This window comes from Plectropomus leopardus, chromosome 20 (assembly GCF_026936395.1).
Source record: "Plectropomus leopardus strain MGB_pleo_1.0 chromosome 20, ASM2693639v1, whole genome shotgun sequence".
NCBI lineage: Eukaryota > Metazoa > Chordata > Actinopteri > Perciformes > Serranidae > Plectropomus > Plectropomus leopardus.
In genome coordinates, this window is record NC_142195.1 from 18,422,580 (window position 1) to 18,441,832 (window position 19,253).

The 19,253-nt window shown below is 38.5% G+C and overlaps 1 long non-coding RNA gene across 1 annotated transcript in view; it reads left to right on the forward strand.

Moving 5' to 3' along the window:
* LOC148186209 (uncharacterized) overlaps nt 1–19,253 on the forward strand; it is a 132,220-nt gene continuing 112,967 nt past the window's right edge. Inside the window, exon 1 of the long non-coding RNA XR_015775191.1 lies at nt 1–422. This is a non-coding gene — a long non-coding RNA (uncharacterized LOC148186209). The remainder of the gene's footprint in view (nt 423–19,253) is intronic.

The window sequence follows — 19,253 nt, forward strand, 5'->3', positions numbered from 1 at the left end:
TATTGCGGGCTGGCAAACTGTAAAACATGTACTGGTGGAATGCATCCCTGGATTTTATATCTTCCGCAGGATTACTTTAAAACTGACTGACCTGTGAGTGACAGTAAAATGCCGCAAGGCATCAAGACTGCCGAAAATCTCAAAGACGAAGAAGAAGAAGCAAAATAAGAAGCAGGAGAAGACTATGGCGGACTGTTTAAACCACCGTACGCCTGCGCACAGCTGTTGTAACGGACACCTCGTTAACTAAAAGTTATTTTAACGTTGTTGGACATAATAACACTGCGGCCTTTAGTGCAGCATTTAATGCATAAGTTATCTTCGGCGTGCTGGCTGCGCTGTTGAACACCTGTTCAAACCCACAGTGGAGTTTCTGGACTTCTGAGATAAAGTGCGAGAGATGACAGCTGACTTCGATCAAGGTATGTGCCTGCCGTTTTTTAATATCTGCAATGATGTTTTGGCTTTGCTTTCTTGTTGTTTGTGTGTTTGGTGCATCAGTGCTGCTGGCTGCAGTGCTTGTTCTGTGATGCTGGCTGCTAATTTCTGCTCTTTGCTTCTGTCAATCGTTTCCTTATGTGCAGTTTAAAATTAGTTGCTAAGTATTAATCCAGTTCATGTTGTGGTTGAGCTGATTTTCACTTTTTTTGTGTAGCAGGTGTGCTGTTATGCTTTCTATTTTTTTGGGTAGGCCTACCCTGGCATGTTGTTGTCTTCGTGTTAAATTGTTTTTTGGCTTATTCAACCTTGGATGCTCCTATTATAGCATATTTTTTGTCAAGTCCTATATGTGCACTGTTTGCATTGATATTGGCAGCTAATTGTGGTTAAGCTGGTCTTTGCTTTTTTGTTTAGGAGATCTGCTGTTATGCTTTCTATCTGTTGAGTGTGTATTCATGTTGTTTATGTGTGATAATATTTTTTTTTTCCTATTTCTACCTTGGTTGTTGCTTTTCTTGTGTTGTTCTTCCTACAGAGTTTTAAACATGACTGCATTCCCTTTACATGACTAAGCTCAATTGTTTTCCCATCATATCAGTTTGTCAATCTTAACGATTAATGGATTAATTGTCACCTATTAGATTAATCACCAGCTACTTTTGTTCTGGACTTTGTTTTGAATCATTTTTAGGGAAAAAAAGAAGGAAAAATTCTCTGCTTCCAGCATTTTAGATGTAAAAATATTTTCTTGTCTTTTCTTTTACTCCTTTATGACCATACAATGAATATTTTGGGGTTGTAGGATGTCATCTCTGGCTTTGGGTAACACCTGTTGACATTTCCCTCCATTTTCTGACAGTTGATAGACCAAACAACTAACCGATTAATCAAGAAAATTTTTAAGAAATTTATCAGCAGTCGAAGTTATCGTGAGTTGCAGCCCTATTAAATAATAGTATTTGCATTTTCTTTGCCCACTAGACTAACTATTGAGATATTTTTAAATGAAAAACAATATGCTTATTTGACAGCTTGCTTTACTGTTTGTCGTATTCAGATGTAAACAGTTGATATCCTGTTCTTCTGTTTTTACACAGAGCTGCACTCATTGCACTTAGTCAGTGCTGCTTATTATCCATTTAAGGAGAGCTTTCTGCTCTTTTGTGATATGCTGTTAATAATTATCTGCTGCATAGCTGAAGGGCTTCAGCCTGCTGGTGCTGCTGCTGCAGTGCACTGTGCAGGTGCATTGCTGGGTTTAGATTTATCCCTGTCAGGTCACTAGATAAAATGCTCCTCTTGTGGTCTGAGGTGCTCAGCAGGTGCCTTGGCACACAGCGGTTGGTCTCAAATACTGTAGTAGATGAAAGCCTGTGTTGGGATCTGTCACAAATGTGGTTTGTGTGTGTTTACTATTGTCCTGAGCTTGTGGGTGGTGATGAGGTCAGAGCAAAGATGCCAAATCACTCCTATTCTTGTGTTTGTTGTACTGTGTTTTTTCACAAAATACCTTTGTTCTTTGTTCGCTGGCAGACTGAAAAGACTTATTTTGCTCAAATAAAGCTGGGAATATATTTTATTCATATTTAAGCATTATGCATCTGAACTTGTTGTGCGCTACCAACCAGGAGCCATGAATGCATCAAGTTGATTTGTAGGTTTATTGCTGCTCTGTCTCTCTTTTCTCTCATGCTTTATCTCTGTCTCATACTTTCTCCCACATTCGGCTGCAGGCCACTATGTTAATTGTGCCACGGTGCTAAACTTGTCTTATCCAGGCCAAGAAGAGAGGGCGATTCTATTTAGATAATACTAATTCAGCAGTAGTGTTTACTGCAGCAGTTGTCTTGATTAATTTTTCTGCTGCTTTGAGGTTGGCAGTACAGCTCCGTAGGGCAATCGCAGCGAGTGTCAGACCACACCTGTGGTGTGCAGCTCCATCAGTTGAGTTCATGCAAATGATTTGCTGTAGGGAGTGTGAGAGGCTTTGAAGTGACGTTGACAACTTATTTTGATAGCAGATACATGCCTAATATTGTTTTGATTGACACATATCTAATGAATTTTTCATCATATGACAAAGCAAACACACATAAAAGAACACAGTCTGAATGACACACTATGCACACTTACTTTACCTGCACAGTAAATGATAAAGGAAATCTGTCTCTCGGACTCAGACGTGACAGCTTGTTCTCTTGCCAAATAATCTTTCCTCGGTGTGATGCCTTGTGGGCAATGCAGGCATTCAGTGATAGGAGAAAATAATACACCAATTACAGAGTATGTGTTAAACTTTGGTTTCCCAACAGAGGGCTGATCTATGAGGATCTATCTCACACTGAAGTCAGTGACCCGCAGTAACCCTGTGTCAAACCATTTACGCAGGATGTGGACTAGAGATGCAAGTCAGGCAGAGTCTCATGTTTCTGTCAGGTCTGTGGTCACATACACAGTTAATTACTCATGGCTTAGTGGCCCTTTTGAGATAGTGATCAGTTTTGCACGTGTGGGTCCTGTTTTCAAAGTGGGTGGTTAACACTAGTCAAAACTGTCTCTTAATCGTGGTTGACCTGTGTTAGATGCTGTGTTTGGGGTATAAGGGAGCTAGCTGTTTTGGGCTTGATGCACAAAGCAGCCACAATGGTGGACAGCAGTTGAATGAGCCATAATTATAACAATCTCATACCGTAACTTAACCAAGGTGTGTCAGGTTTTTTGAATATCCTAACATTTATAAGCTACTGCCTATATTTAAATGTACAGTGTATTGTACACAAACTTATGTATGTACTGCCAATATATTCTCAGCCAGTTTAACTTATCAGCATAGGTATGTCAGCCATTAAGCAGGACAGAAATAAGTGTTTGAGAGGTAATTTAGAAAGTGTCGCTATTACAGAGTTTGTCCACCAGAGAGCACTTACAGGTAGATTTTTCAGCTGAAAAGTTTTGCTGGTAGTACACTTTAAATGTAAGAGATCCTTATCCAAAATGCTTTATTTGTAAGTTGTGTCTAAGTTTTTAACAGTCAAATAATTTACATTTGTACTAACAGTTGGGGTCTAGTGAAAGGAAATATAGCCAACTTCCACTCTCCAATGTGATCTATTGAGTTTCATTTTCATTTGTTTTTGACAGATGGTTTTTGATTCCATGTCTCTACAGTATATGGCAAATGTTATGATAGAGCACCGACATATTTAAAATGTATTGATGTCAAAGTTTGGAAGTTCCACCTTTTCACCATTACAGAAAGAATTTTTGTTTTTGTTGTTTAGTTTAACTGTGTTGTTATTTATTCCCCCTTTTTTTCCCAGACAAAGAAATATTCATTTAAAAAAAATAACTGAACCACTTTGAAGTCATTCAGTCCTTCATTACACACAACCTTTAATATAACCCAATATATTTAATATAAACCATTTTATAATATATATCGTATAATTAAATTTCTAATATCTGTTTTATATTGCTGTGAAAAAATCAATAAATGTCTCCTTCAAACAACTGTATTTATTCAAGTTCCTCGCCAAAAACTACATTTCACAAGTTTACATTTGAAAACATCATGAGGACATAAGAATTTATCTTGCCCAATACTCATTTTTACTGAACAGAGCTTGAAGCTTAAAAAAACTTACTTCCAACTACAGGCTGCCAACAGCGAACATCAACTAGCTCCCCTCTGACATCAACAGGGATTTGTTATTCACCATGCAGCATTACATTGCAAACACTGTTGTGTCCTCTGATGCACCCATAGTGAGTTTACTACATTCTTTCATTCTGACGGCGTCCCGGGGAAAATCCACTTTTGTCCCAAACATGTTTTCTGTTGTCGCCTGGAACGATTGGATGCTGTTTTTCTTGAGCTCTGCATTTTAGCCTGGCCAAAATGGACGTGACAAAAGGTGAATATCTGCTGTTAAGAGCAGGATATGAAAACAAGTCTACAAAGTAAGTCTGAAAGGGCACATGTAACTGGGAAGCTATAACCCTTGGACTTTTTATGTGGTGGGGACTAAAAAGCAGTCAATTACAGCTTAATACAGTGGTCAGCACTTGAACACTTGTTGGTATGATGTACAAACATGAACTTTCAAAAAAGCCACTTTAAATACTTTTTCAGCATTAACTCATGTCGATCCCGCTGTTTAGGTTGTAAAACTCAATGGTGCTGGTAAAACAAAGAAACAATCCTCAGAAGAAGAATTTATTTAGAAACCCACATATTTACCTCAGGCTCCCATCTGGCAGTGTCTGCATCAGTGCACTTGTCACCAGAACTGATGGGTGCGCTGTCCACGACAGCTTTTAGATCACGAGGAAGAGGGTGTCATTTGGAGACATGGGACTTTGATTGTCAGTATTACTACATGTCTGAAATAGTGCAGGATTGGTTTTGCCGATGAGGCAGCGACGTGCGGGGGTGCACCCAGCAGGTGGTTGACTTCCACAGCCGTCTGATGTCTTGATACCCACAGGACGTCTGTGGGCCTGGTGTGACAGTATCAAACGTTGCCACCCCGGATTCAGTGGCAGAGAGATGTAATTACATTGTGTTGCATGAAAAATGAAACGAGGGAGACGGAGAGAGGGGGAGGGAGTTAGAGACAGAATTACAAAGTTATTACCTTTGCAGTGACAACTCACTGGCATTGATGGGGGCCCTTTGATGGTGGGCCCAGTGTGCGTCTTTGTGATGTCAAATTGGAGATCTGAGGATCATTTATTCATGACTCTACATCTCTAATGCTCACTGGTTGGCTAAGTTGTTTGTACTGCATGCCTCAGGCCTGAATAGTGGTTAAATTGCTCCTGAATAATTTCCTTCATTTGCCATTGTTTCAGATTTATTTGGCTACACAGGAAGAAGTCTTTGCATTAATTTGCTCTCTTTTCTCTCTTTTCTCTCCGTCCCATGTGTCTTGTTGCTCTTTTGCCAAAGTTTAAACAACCGACCGCTTGTTCTCTTCTCACACACACACTCACAGGAGTCTAGAGAGATGGTGTGAAAAGAATGTAAGTAATGTTTCTGATATCTCACAAGTCTCATTTAAGAGCAAGTAAGGAAGTGGAATGAAAATAGGAGGGTAGATGCAGTAATCAGTGACCGTCTTCTTTTTGATAGGTTATAGTGAAGTAAACATGAACCTATTTACACTTGTTTATTAAATGTGGTTCCGTGATTGGTTCACAAGTGGACAGCGCTAAATACAATTGTAAACTAGGGCTGCACCTATCGATAATTTTTTTCTTGATTTAATCTAACAATATTTTTTGATTAGTTGACTAATCCAGCAACTTATTTTCCATTAATTCTAAAGCTGAATTTTTTTTTATTACTCTAATACTAAAACAATCTATTTGCCCCCAAATAAATATCAACACTAATATTTAATTTTATTCAGTTGTCTGCTTAAAAGCAGTGATAATAGTGGCATATTTAAAAATTAGTCCAATTTCCACATCAACGCTGTGTTATGATATCAACAGAAATAATAATAATTATAATAGAACCTATTTGTCAGATGTCTTAAAAATACTGGACCTCAAGCTCAAGCAGCAGACATGGACTGCATATTACTCTCAGGAATGCTTCATGTCCTGCAGGGTGCAACTCTGATGCAGCTGAACTTATTGTGATGTGTCAACGCACTTTTTGCAAATTGACGTATTTTCATAATCAACAATGTTGATTGTGTTTATGCATCGCCCTAGCCCTAGTGTAAATGACCACAAAGATCCATTGTAATCTAATCACGCTGATGTGTCCCGGTGCATTCCTGACAATGCATAACAGGAAAAATGTCAATAAGAATGCAGGATGCGTCTGTTGTTCTGGTAACAGTGCGCTGACTCTTTATAACTTGCCCATTATATCACAAGTTGGATCAAGTGTTGTGACTGTCCATTGTTTTGCCCTATAGTTGTATTTGATTCTGCTTACAGGAACTTTTTAAAGTTTAAGTTTTCTGCAGACATTCACTCATATTCCACAATACACTCTAGGGACTTTTGTCTGTCCGTAATTTCTGACTTTCTTTAATTAAATTCATTGAAATACAGAGGATCATCTCCTCCATCGCTACAATCAACATCGAAATTATCGTTTTAACACTTCTTTGAGAAATTTGTAATGCATCTCAACTTGTAAATATAACTTTTCTTGTAATTTGTACATTTTAATCTTTGTTTTTTTCAGTTTCTTTTATGATTGTTGCCATTTCATATGGGAGGTATCTTCATAAGCCATTTTTGGCTTCTACCCTTTTCTGCACAATGTTGAAACTTTTAAAATTCTTACTGTCTTTTCAATACACATGTATGTGCAAATAATAATAATAAAAACAATCTCCAGCTGTAGCCACAAAATTACTAACATGGCTGACAAGAGTGTGGATGTAATAACTTTGCGAGGGGCCCTTTGACCTTCTAGTGGATTTTAGGCAGTAAAGAAATCTGAGCACAAGTGGTCAACTGGGGACACACAATAGACATGGATATGGACTGGAATGTTTATCAGCTGTACACTTGCTTTTAGATCACCAAAACTCATTTCAAAACAAAGTATAAACAGGGTCCATAAGATGGGAGAGTAATAATGTTGAACAAGGACACATCATAAGCCAAGGGCACCACAGTTTCTCAGTATTGTGCAGCATGTAGTCACTGTGGGCTGCCAGAGTGGCTCAGGTGTCAAAATGAAAGCCGGAATTTGTTGTTTGTTAAAGTCCAACTGAATTTATATTACATATTTTTGTCAGCCACAGCATAAACATCTGCTCCATTTGTGCTATGGTCTCCTTTGAGTAAAAACTGAAACCAAGAGGAAGATATTTGTATTTTGTGTTTCTCATCTCTTCATGATGGAGCCCTCTATCTTTGCAATTAATTCAGTGGGACACAATTAGTTTTCTCCACACAAATAAGGAGAGCTTTATTACAGTAGCGCTGTTTAATCAGTCAGTGACCGTCATACCTGCTAACGTCACCCCAAAATTTTCTGCACTTGATGAAAGTACTGAACCCATTCAGAGACTTCTGAGGGTAAAATGTTCCAGGAACTTAATTCAGATCCTGGTCCCTGTTGTCGAAAAAGCCATGAGTTCCTCAAAAGGTTCCTAGTTCATGGGCAAAGTTAAAGCGGTTGAAAAGGGGATTGTCAGTCACAAGTAAGAGTAAAACGGCAGTCTTGTCTTTTGATTGTATTTTTAAGTTGGACTGTCCTTTAGATATCTGTTTTCAATCAGATTGTGCCATTTTAAAATGTGCCTATCATACATTTATTCTGATTGGGAAAACAGAAAAACAAGTGTGCTTCTCTGCAACATCAACTGTCAATTTTATTTATTTTCTCAAAAACGATCTTGTAAAAGTGAAAAAGTTCCTAGGAAGTCAAAGTGCTTGTAGTTCTGTTTGTTGATAAGAAGCGCATGAATGTACTTGCCAGGTGTTGTTATGTGTAATGTCATTCATGAATATTTTTAACTTTCCCCATCTGCTCATGTCTGATCTTAAAGAGCTGAGTTTGTTCATCTAATTGATTTGGTGGAAAAGAACAGTTTCTAAAACTTTTTGACTTAAGGGTAACTTCTGTAATTTTCATCCTATATCCTATTTTTCCATGTCTCTTTGCCTAAGTAAATAATCGTAGCAATGAAATAAGTCCAGAATTTGAAAACGAGCACTGCAGCCAGCACCTGTGAAACAGGCTGCAATTTACCCTACGGGACAAGTGCGCATCGTCAATGTCCACCCATTAAAATGTTTGTTTTTGCCACAGACAGCTTTAGATTGTTATAAGTGTCTGATAAATACATTAAATGCTTTTCTTAACATTTTTTTAACAAAGTCTTGCTCCAGGAGAAGTCTTATTCTGAAGTCTTGTGAGTTGAGTTTTTGCAGGAAGACAATAACAGATTAGATCAAGCAGGTCACTTAAACACAACATAAGAAAATAGGGTCCAGGGAGAAAAATAAATAAGTTTACCTTTTAAAACAGAGTCCTAAGTCTAATGACTTAAACATGAATGACTCATTACAAACTTTCAGTACCTCTGTAACTAAATACATTACGTTCAAATGTTGTTATGACTGGGAAGGTCTGTAGCTTTAGACCTTGGCACTTAATTACACAAAGAAACTGTATCCATATGTCTTTTTCCTTTGAAAAAGTCTGGAAGTTAACAGGCTTACATGATACGTTCTTTAATCCGCTTGGATTCATAATGAAACATGACAAGTGGGAGCAGCTTGTCTTTGTGATGAATGTCAAAAATCATGCTGACTTTAGTCATGTAACTGCTCTGCCTGGATTGCTGGGCAATACTGGCTTTTTCTCTTGCTGAAAATAGGAGGTTCGCATATCGAGATCAAACAGTTGGGAACACATAAAATGCCAGTTTTTAATTGCCACTCTTCTTCACAGTCTTTGCAGCATTTCTCTGCAGCAGAGATTCCTTGTAATTTGCCGTAGCTGTGTGATAATTGAGCCGAGCTGAATGTTCATTTGATGCAGATTTCAAAGGATGAGGTGGGCTTCATGTCACGCCACTTATGGTCTCGATTAGTCCAAGTTGTTCACTGCAGGTTGAAATGGGAGCCAAATGCCTTGAAGGTAAATGTGTGTCTCTAGATTGTGAAATTATGTACAGATGTCCACTATTCTCAATCTGTGACATCAGAGTGGGTGGGAGGTCTTATATGTCTGAGGAGACACAGTTCATAAAGAACAAACCTTCCGAAAATACTCACATTTGTTATAATGGATTAATGGTCGCAGTGTAGGATGACTCAGAAGTACTGACTCACTTCCTGAGGTGAATAATCATCTTGCGGGTATCCTGGGACAACAGCAAGTTGATGCACACATCATGTACCAAGACGGAAGTCAGTTTTTTTTGCATGCTACAGTTAGTCTGAACTTTTATCTGAAGTAATTTATGCGACATTATGTGTACACACTTTTGGCCTTTTCTGTACATGCTAAATCCTTCCATAACACATTTTCACCATTCAGTCCCCTATGATCAGACGGTAATGTGTTTTGCACACTATCAGTACTGTTTACAGATGTGAGTTCCTTCTGGAGTTTTGTTGGTAAAGGAAATCCAGCAATTGGGCGGCTGTGGCTCAGGAGGTAGAGCAGGTCGTCCAGTAATTGGAGGATTGGTGCTTTAATCCCTGGATGGTCTAGTCTGCATGCCAAAGTGTCCTTGGGCAAGATACTGAACCCCAGTATGTTTGTGATCCTTTAAACTGAAAAGCAGGTGGTCGCCTCATATGGTAGCCTTGGTCATTGGTGTGTAAATGGGTGAATGTGACTGGGGCATAAATGTGCTTTGAGTGGTTGAAAGACTAGAAAGGTGCCTATACAAGTGCAAGTCCATTTACCATTTACCATATACCAATGTCCAAATCCATAAATTCAGTCAGAACAAAATGTTACTGACCACATTCGAGTCTGACTGATATATTGGCAGACCCATAAAACCAGTCTGATATTGGCCTGTGACAGATATATTGGTATTGATGCATATGTTGTCCGATATGCATGGATATAAATTATTAGTATTTTTTTCCATAACCTATTGCAGTAAATGAAGCATTGAATAATTTATAATTATTCAATCTGCAATGAAGTTTAATGTTTCAGTGCACTGATGTCATTTTTGACAGTGAAGTTATCAGCATCACTCCAAAAATCCAGTATCAGTCAAGCTCTAGACCACATTTATATGCACAAAATATTCTGTTTTTGCCCAATATCCCCTCTAAATTGTTTATATGGCTAGTGAAAAGAAGTATTCTAATAACCGTTTACCGTTGCAACTTGTTTACATCAAAAGCTGAATGACTGGACCGACTTGTGCCATTTTGCTTTTTTGCATCAAAATAGAATATTTTTCTAAGTTTTGGTGGACTTGTTCGACTGTGCACACAGTCTTCCTCTTTCATTCCTTTAGTCATCGGTGAAATGGTCGGCGTTTTGATATTTACAAATAACCAAAAACCTGTTGATATCCTGTCGATAAGTCCGTCTTTATAATCTGTAAACAGGCAAGAGGCCATGTGTCACAAACTGGAGAAAACCCCATTCGAGATTGTACATATTCATAATGCTCTGTATACATGCCTAAAAACTGCCTCTTTTCATCCATCCATAAACACAACAACCACTCCAGGACCTGTACAACTGTTTTTGTAGTTGTTGGATATAAAGATGAGAACAGTGAATGTGGATCAAGTACACACCAGACAGTAAAAGAGCACAGCAGTTAAAGAAACCACAAGAGACCCATCAATGCTTCAGCTGCAGTGAGCCATTCATTCAAGTTCACCTCTTCAGCCCCATTTATATGAGCTGACAAATAACTCCATGTAAATAACATCAAGATAAGTTAGGGCCCATTGTCTGAAGGCGGTTAGAGTGTGGTGGAGCTTCACTGCAATAATTTTCTTAGCGGCTGTTAGGCCTGATGCATGATACGCTTCTGATATTTATGGATCTGGATCGAAGAGATGTCATTCAAAATCCAAACTGGTATGGCTGCAGGGACTGTATCAGAAAGAAGAATAGTCAGTTTTGAAAGAACAACCTGCCAGAATTGGGCAACAGATGAGCGTTCCCAAATCATGTGAAGAAATGTGCCAGGAGTATTTTAAGAGCATGAGGTGCAGGGGCATCTCTGAGATACAGCTTGGAAGGGTTCAGGTAAATTTTGTTCACAAAACTGTAATGAATCAGTTTATGGTTGAAACAGTCTTCCTCTATACTGTCTATAATTTCTCTATGCTTCAATAAAATACTAGTATGAGGTGGATATCATACCTTAAGATCCTTTTTTGTAATACCCCCTTTTCACCAAAATTAGTGCATTTACGCTGCTTTTTAAAACACAGGTAAACCCATTAAAAATAGGCTGTAGACAGTTGTCCCATTCCTAGTAGACCAGAGATGTTAACAGGGCTTTACAGCAGATGAGTAGGCCTTTCTGTGTGTGACAGAATGTTCCTGAAACCCGGATAACATGTCTTAATCAGAAAAGGCCTTTTTCAGAATTTCTAAACAGGAAATAATGTTTGACATGTATCATTTTTGTAATATTGTCATATTCAGAATAATAGTGGTGTGTAAGTATGCATGTAATCATAGTCAATGTCTAACCCTTTAAAAGGAATGGTGACAGAAAGTTGTAGTTTAGACCTAAATGCAATGCATGGCTTAAAACTTATCAGTGAAGGCGGGGTTTGTTGAGGGCTGTTTGATAATATGTATGTGAATCGGCAGTTTTCTACCCCAAAGTTATTATAAATAAATCGTTGATTGTGATTGGTCTATAGCATAGACTGCATTAATAATATAAGTCTATAGTGACTATCTGAAAGAGGGCATATCACCATAATTTGTGGAGGAGTCAGACAATATCCGACAATCGATTCTCCCCCGGTGCTTGTTTACTGGGACACAGTAGTCCAAATAAAAGGCCTGATAGATGTTGACAAGAATGTGCCGTTGTGTGCTTTCCTTTACTGGTTTGGCCCATTTGAGATCAACTCGGGCATTATGTGTCCTGTGAACTGTATTCCTGATCACAGATGTGAAAGAAACACCTTCCGAATCAAGTTCCCTGTAGTTTTAGCCAATGCCCAACGTATTGTAAACACCATGTTTACTTGCTGTAATTTCATAAATTCTCATATCATACAGTATTTTTACTCCAATTAAATTCCCTACACACCAGTGGAACACCCACACAGGTGTTTTCAATTTGCCTCATTATATCTCTTCTCAGGAGTGTGTGGGCATGTACAAACTCTGCTCGATTGACACCTCTCTCACTTTTCTGGCACCTGTGTCATTTTTTTCCCCAATGCTGCATTGAGTTTGGTGACTTCTTGTAGTTCTCTGCCAATTTACAACCAGAATGACAGAATACACCTGTGTGGGTCTGCAAGGCCTTTAAAACCTATATTGTGAATAAGATTGTTTGGCAGTGTTTCGTGAAAACAAAACCTGAAATATGCTACATCGTTTCAAGCTAAGTCACACAATGACAATATATTACCATGCTCAAGTGACTTGGGAAAGAATCAGTTTTGCAACACAGCAATAGCTGAATTATGTTAATAATGTTTAATAAGTCTTTTTCAACTCACATATCTTGCAGTAGTAACAACACTGTCATGTTTTCTAGTCTAAGTAAACTTGGTTCATTGTTTGTTTTTTTTTTGTTTATTAAGATCCCCATTAGCTTCTGTTTTAAACAGTAGCTACTCTTTCTGGGGTCTCCATTATTCTTATTTACAATATTTAATGTACAAGATTACACAAATACAGATAACACAGCATTCATACTCACAGTTTGATCTGGAAGTCTTTAGTTAGATTACAACACCAATACAATACACAACAATCAACACAAACTCAAAGACTGTCTGATACATACAGCAGCTCTACAGAATAATCGATGTCCTCCTCAACAGCTCATAAAATAAAATAAAATACCTGGAAACCATCAACTAAATCATAAGAAAAAAAATAGATAAATAGCTCAAAGTCAATTTCATATCCTCAAGTCCATCAAAAAGTATATATCACATAAAGTGTTCTACACTATTCCTTGTGTAAATAAATACAGTTTGTTGTTTATTTGTTAAACAACCTTTTTAAGAAATTATCTTGCCAGTTATTTGTCCTTTTACATGAATATAGTCAATTTTAGCTTACCTGAAAGTCTTTAGTTTTAACATCATTCTTTTTCTGTCTGTTCACAGGAGCAGTCTTTTTTCATCAGCTTTTCCTGGCTTTAAAAGCAGAAAGAGACACTTTGGCAGAAGTTTTGTTGCTAGGTAGCCACTAATCTAACATCAGCAACAGGATGTTCCTCAGCTGTTGAAACAAACTGTGCTCTACACTGCTTTGTTTTTGCCTGCACATGGCAAAATTGGACAAATAGGACTGAACTTGAAGGAATAAGCGTGTCCAACTTTGGAGAGGAATATGATGAACTGTGTTCTTTTTCTTGATTAGTTCATAAAAAAATGAAAGATGTACTTGATTTAATTAATTGGGGCCCGATCCAATGACTGGATCTGTCCCCTGCAGGTCTTTACAATAGACTTTAAATGACTTTTCTTTTTTGGCTTTTGGGATGGTTCCTGTGTTACAATTGTAGGGAAAACATGATGTAAATCTTGCTGATGGTGTGAGGAGCTGGTACCTTGGACAGCTCTTTTGCTGGTGACAGCAGCAAGCTCAAAACCTTGGTGGCTGGTCCTGGCAGTGGGTTATTATTTATTCATTCGAAATTTATTTTTTGGTCTTTTTTGCCTTTATTTCACAAGACAGTTTTTTAGAGTGAAAGGGGGAGAGAGAGGATAACATGCAGCAAAGGGGCAAATGCGGCAAAGGACGTGGGCTTATACATGAGGCAATCACTCTATCAGGTGAGCTACTGGGTGCTCCTATTTATTAATCTATTTATCTTTTGTTTTTGTTTTTTTGGGTATGCCTGTAAAACTTTACTAGACTTCCTGATTTGAGTTGATAATACCAGGAAAAGCACATGTGTGACAAAGTCACTTTTGCTTCTTTCATGTCGTATTGGAGTCATCATAATTACCATGGCAACATCCAAATTGTAATTCCGATTGAGAAATATTACATCCGACTGAGCAATCAATTATATGTCTTTGCCAGAGAAGTAAACAAATGTGGATGTCATTTTATGGATCAGCTAGCTTGCACACAGCAGGGACCTGGAACTAAAGCTCCTACTGTAAAGTGAATGCAGCAATTACTGTTTGTGTTTCCTGCAATGACATGAAAATGTCATTATTATGATGACCTTTAGCAGAAATCAACTCCAGTCAACCTTTTCCATTTTTTTTCTCTTTCACCTCCTAACTAGTATTCTACAGAAGGCTTCTTAGACTTATGCTATAGTCTTTATCAGTTTTATTGCTTCTATTTCTATTTTATTTGTGACATTGACCTAGGAATGAAGGTATACTGTATTAGACCACAGGAGAAAATCCTTGTTTTTTTTTTTTTTTTTTTCCATTCATCCATCCATCCATCCATCCATACATCCATACATCATGCACATACAAGACTTCTACACATGTTTTATATGTGGAGAGATGATGGAGCGATACTTTACAGGATGGTGTCCCAAGTAGTGGGTGTTTGATTTTAAGTTCCACCTGAACAGGAAGTGAGTGCAATCCTGCTTCCTGCAAAGTGAAAGAAGAGGTTAAAAAAAAAACAGAGATAGTAGATAGTAAATAGTAAATAGTAATAGTAAAACTAAGCAGTGCTGATCAAATAGAAACCAATATCCTGTTCCTGCCTGCCATTGTGACAAACAGAGGAGGTCTCACTATTTCCCCCAACAGATGCATTCTGGTCGTTGTAGTTTCTTTATTCTTTGAGCATAAACAATACCACAGTCCCTTTTCTCTGTTTTCTCTGGTCATGTCGCACCAATTTCAAAAGTATTTGTGTCTTTCTACTGCATACATGTCCTAGTTTTATGTGAGTACTCTCTTTATATCCGTAAAATTATTGTCCTTTTGTTTTATTTATTTATTGGGCTTTTTGCTTTTATTATGATAGGAGAACTGAAGCGTGAAAGGGAGAGAGAGAGGGGATGACATGCAGCAAAGGGCTGCAGGCAGGAGAACCTGTGGCCGCTGTGGCAAGGACATTACCTTTGTACGTGGGGTGCTCCACCCTGTGAAAATTTAAAAGTTTAATGTGATGATACTGAATGGTTTTGATAATCTTGCGCCGTTACTTTAAGTTCTCCACATTACTGACATTTAATAAATACTGAATTTAAAATGCATCTTCATGGCTTTAAATGGAGAGCATTCCTATTTTTATTATTTGCTTTACATTTCTGAACAGGTGATTCAGGGAGAAATTCAGCACTGACTCTTACCTGTTGGGCTCTTGTCAGTATTTTACAATACTACAGGAGGATTGCCATTTTGTATTACACTTATACCCTCCAGATCAATTGGACAACGCAGAAGACTGCTATTGTTTATACACTTTGACACAAAGTGTGTAACAGCCTTTGTGTAAAATACCCATTGTGTGTTCCAGGACAAGTCGCACTCTCCTGTTGCTTAGTTTTACAATAAATGAGGTTGAAAACTTCTTATTTCGGTGTAAATTACTGAGTATTTACTGAGGCAGCCACCAGGAATATATCAGTCATATATATGTAGATGTATATTTCTTTTGTCTGTTTTGATTTCAGCTGTATAAAGAAGAGCAGTAAAAAAGTGACCTCTGCTGAGATGTTCCTTGACAGTCAGCAGGGCGATTGGAGCCACCAGAGAATTACAAGTTTTATATGGAAAACAGTAGGACCCCCTACCCGAGGACAATCACAAAGTCAAAATAAACACGCATGCCCACCTCGTCTATCTGTAGAGTCTGTATTCATGCATGCAGGCCACATGGTCTGTAGGCAGGCTTCATCTTCCATCATAGCCTCCAAACGCCCCGCTGAGATCTCAGACCAGCTCATCTAGGGCTCTGAATTCCACCAGACAGGCAGAGGAGCCATGGTGAGAGAGCAGATACTGCTGAAATAAGAAATGAGGATACACACACACACACACACACACACACACACACACACACACACACACACACACACCCACACACACACACACACACACACACACACACACACACACACACACACACACACACACACACACACACACACACACACACACACACACGCACGCGCACGCAGACACACATACTATAGAAAGGAATTGGGGTGTAAAAGTGAAAACTACTATTCTAGACCCAATGTAACTTTCAAGTACCACATTTGGCATTTCAATTTTAGTGTATATTACTGGCGTTTATGTTTCTTAGTGGTACCATACTATTTAATTTCCTTGTGTACCACTTCAATTATGTCTTCTCAGCTGCCGCCAGCTGGTTCTTTATCCCACTTGTACTGACAGTACCCGACTTGTGGAGCCCCGGCATCTGGATGGATGAAGGAAGGAAGAGAAGGAGAGGAAGAAGAGAGACAATTTGCTCTTGTTATGGGTCTATTGTGTCCCCACATGCTCTTTTCCTTCTCTCTTGTGACTAGAGGAGGCATGTGTTGCACTGGGAGACAGATGGTTTAAAGCAGATTTCTTTTGGAGCCAGGGGGGAGATGGAGGGAGGTAGGAAATGAATGGAAAAAAAGTGGGAGGGCAGTGGGAGAGAAATGGATAGAGGTGAAGAGATTATTTTCTGAATCCGGAGCTCACCGTTTTGATATCCTTTGATTTAAGAACAGAACACACAGCCGTTATGGTACACAGGATAAAGAAACAAAAACATCACTTGAAGATTCTTAAAAATTGAAATCGAAATTAAATGTTTTTTTTTTTTTTTATTCTAATTATTCTCTATCTTTAGGAATTATTTTCATACTGGACTTTTCTTTTGAGTGCAAAAGCAGGAAGTGTTGGTGGGTAGGCCTGTAGTGTATCTGACTTTCATATATGCGTCCGTGCACAGATACGACAGCAAAAAGTGATTCAAAAATGCTGAAGCCAAACTCTAACTCTAAGTGGATACAACACTGCTTTGAGCTTTACTAGGTCTTGCTTACCATAGGTGCTATTTTAGTTTAGCCTGTTAGCATGCTAATGTTAACTTATTAGCACTATGTACGAAGGACTAGTTTTGCTGGTATTTGGCCATAAACCAAAGTGGGGCTGAGCGATATGGGAAATAATCTACTTTCATTTATTTTTGTAGATCAATATTGCAATTGTGATTTGGTGTGTGTTTTTTAGATCCATTGTCTTCTGCAATAATTCATTTTACATCTTGATCAACACTAAATTGGATACAGTCATCATAAAACAGCTCTTTTGGCCACACCTGCTTTGGTGCTGTGCAAAAATGCTTAGGTGCCGCACCAAATCTGTATAATGGCAGCAAACACAGTGAATATCTCTGGTAAAACAAAGAACATATGTTTACATTAATATATGTCAGAAAAGCTACAGGTTAGGCTTGTGGCTGCTTGCTACATAACCACTGAAAGACTGAGCAGTCTTTGCAGAGACACAGCCAGACCTCACAGATGGCTTTCTGGCTAATTTGAATGGTTTATTGTAAGAGAAGAAGTAAGAGAGCTTTAAAGTGCTTTGTGAAGCAGGGACATATAATGAACACTCATTCTGAATATGCAACTCTCTGATGCAAAGCTATGAGGGGTTGTCGTCCAGAAATGAGATCTCATACATGACTGACTCGAGATGGTGGTCTTTTACTGATTAATCATGCAGCCCTAAAGTGCAGTTATTGCATGTAAAATCTTTCCTGGCATTAATATCCAGTCCTATACCGGCGATTAATAATACTAGTTTCAGTTGCTAAGTGTTGCCATGTTGAAAAAGGCCTCTATCTGAAAGTCACAACTGGCCACTGTTAGACTCCTGATTCATTTTGCAAGCTACGCAGCAGGTTGTTTCGGCCTCCAGAGTCACTTAATCTTGCTTTCATTCGCTGCATAAGTAAAATGACATTTCTCTGCTGCTGCTTCCTCCCAGGGGGTTGGTAAAATGGCACCCCAAATTATTTCCACATTTAACACTTTTAATTGAGCTGCCATGTGCTCCAGTAAGTGTTTCCCTCGTCCACTGCAGAAGCTCCGTTTTGGTCATCAGTCTGCAATCCAAGGCTGTCTGCAGGTTTGTGAGGCTTTCAGTGGAAAGGCTAAGCGCCTGGCTGTGATCTGAACTACCTACTGTAAAGGGGTTAATTGAATCAGTAATCTGTTTACACTTTGCCCTCAATTACTGACTTCATCAAATGCTTAGTCACTGTGGAAGTCAGGAGGCCCTGAGGCAGGAACTTAGCACATATTGCATTCAAACCACAGCTACTTGGGTTGGGCCGGTGTGCAAATTTTTAAACCGCTTCTTTAGTAAGCCAAAAACTGGACTGAACCAGTTTGCCAAATTTTACAAGGTGTCCCACATAACTCAGCAGCTGCTCGTCAGTGGAACATAATGTCACTGTGTCCCAGCAGAAAATGAACATCTGACTGTCACGTACCATTGCGCAATGCCATAGCTCTTATGTCCACACTGAATTCACTAAATATGACAAATATGACGTATGAAAAAAGCAAACAAACAAACAAACAAAGAAGAACCCTAAAACAAACCACATAGCTATCAGCTGTGTGCTTTAGATCAGACTGGAAAAGTTACCATTTAAAATATGAGTAACATATTTGTAAAACATATGGAATGTTACTTTTTAAATGAGAAAACACATTTTTCTTATTGTAGTGTTGATTGGAAATTCAATAATATAGCTGACAGGAGTTAACATTAGCCTAACTTGTTTTAGGTGGCGCTTTCAAAGGGAGTGACAAGATAAATAGCAACACAGCGTCCAATGAAAGTTCATCTTAAACACCTGCAGTCAGTAAGGCCATCCCGTTGGCTGCGAATCCAAAATGTTGTCATGTTGGTGTAGTTTTTGTCTTTTTAAGAGAATACCTTTGCCATGTCTCCTCAACACCCCAAAAAGTAAACTAACATGGTGTGCACTGCTCTTCTCCTTCCCCCCTCTGCTGAAACTTTTAGCTGTTAGAGCCAACTCTAACAGCTAAAAAAATAAACCAAAATTAAAAAAAGAATTAGCCGCACTTAATGCTTGATAAAAAAGTTACTTTAAAAACATATGGGAATATCATGGCTTTGATAATAAAACATGTCATGATGTGTGAAAGTGTTACATTTCGGGGGGGAGG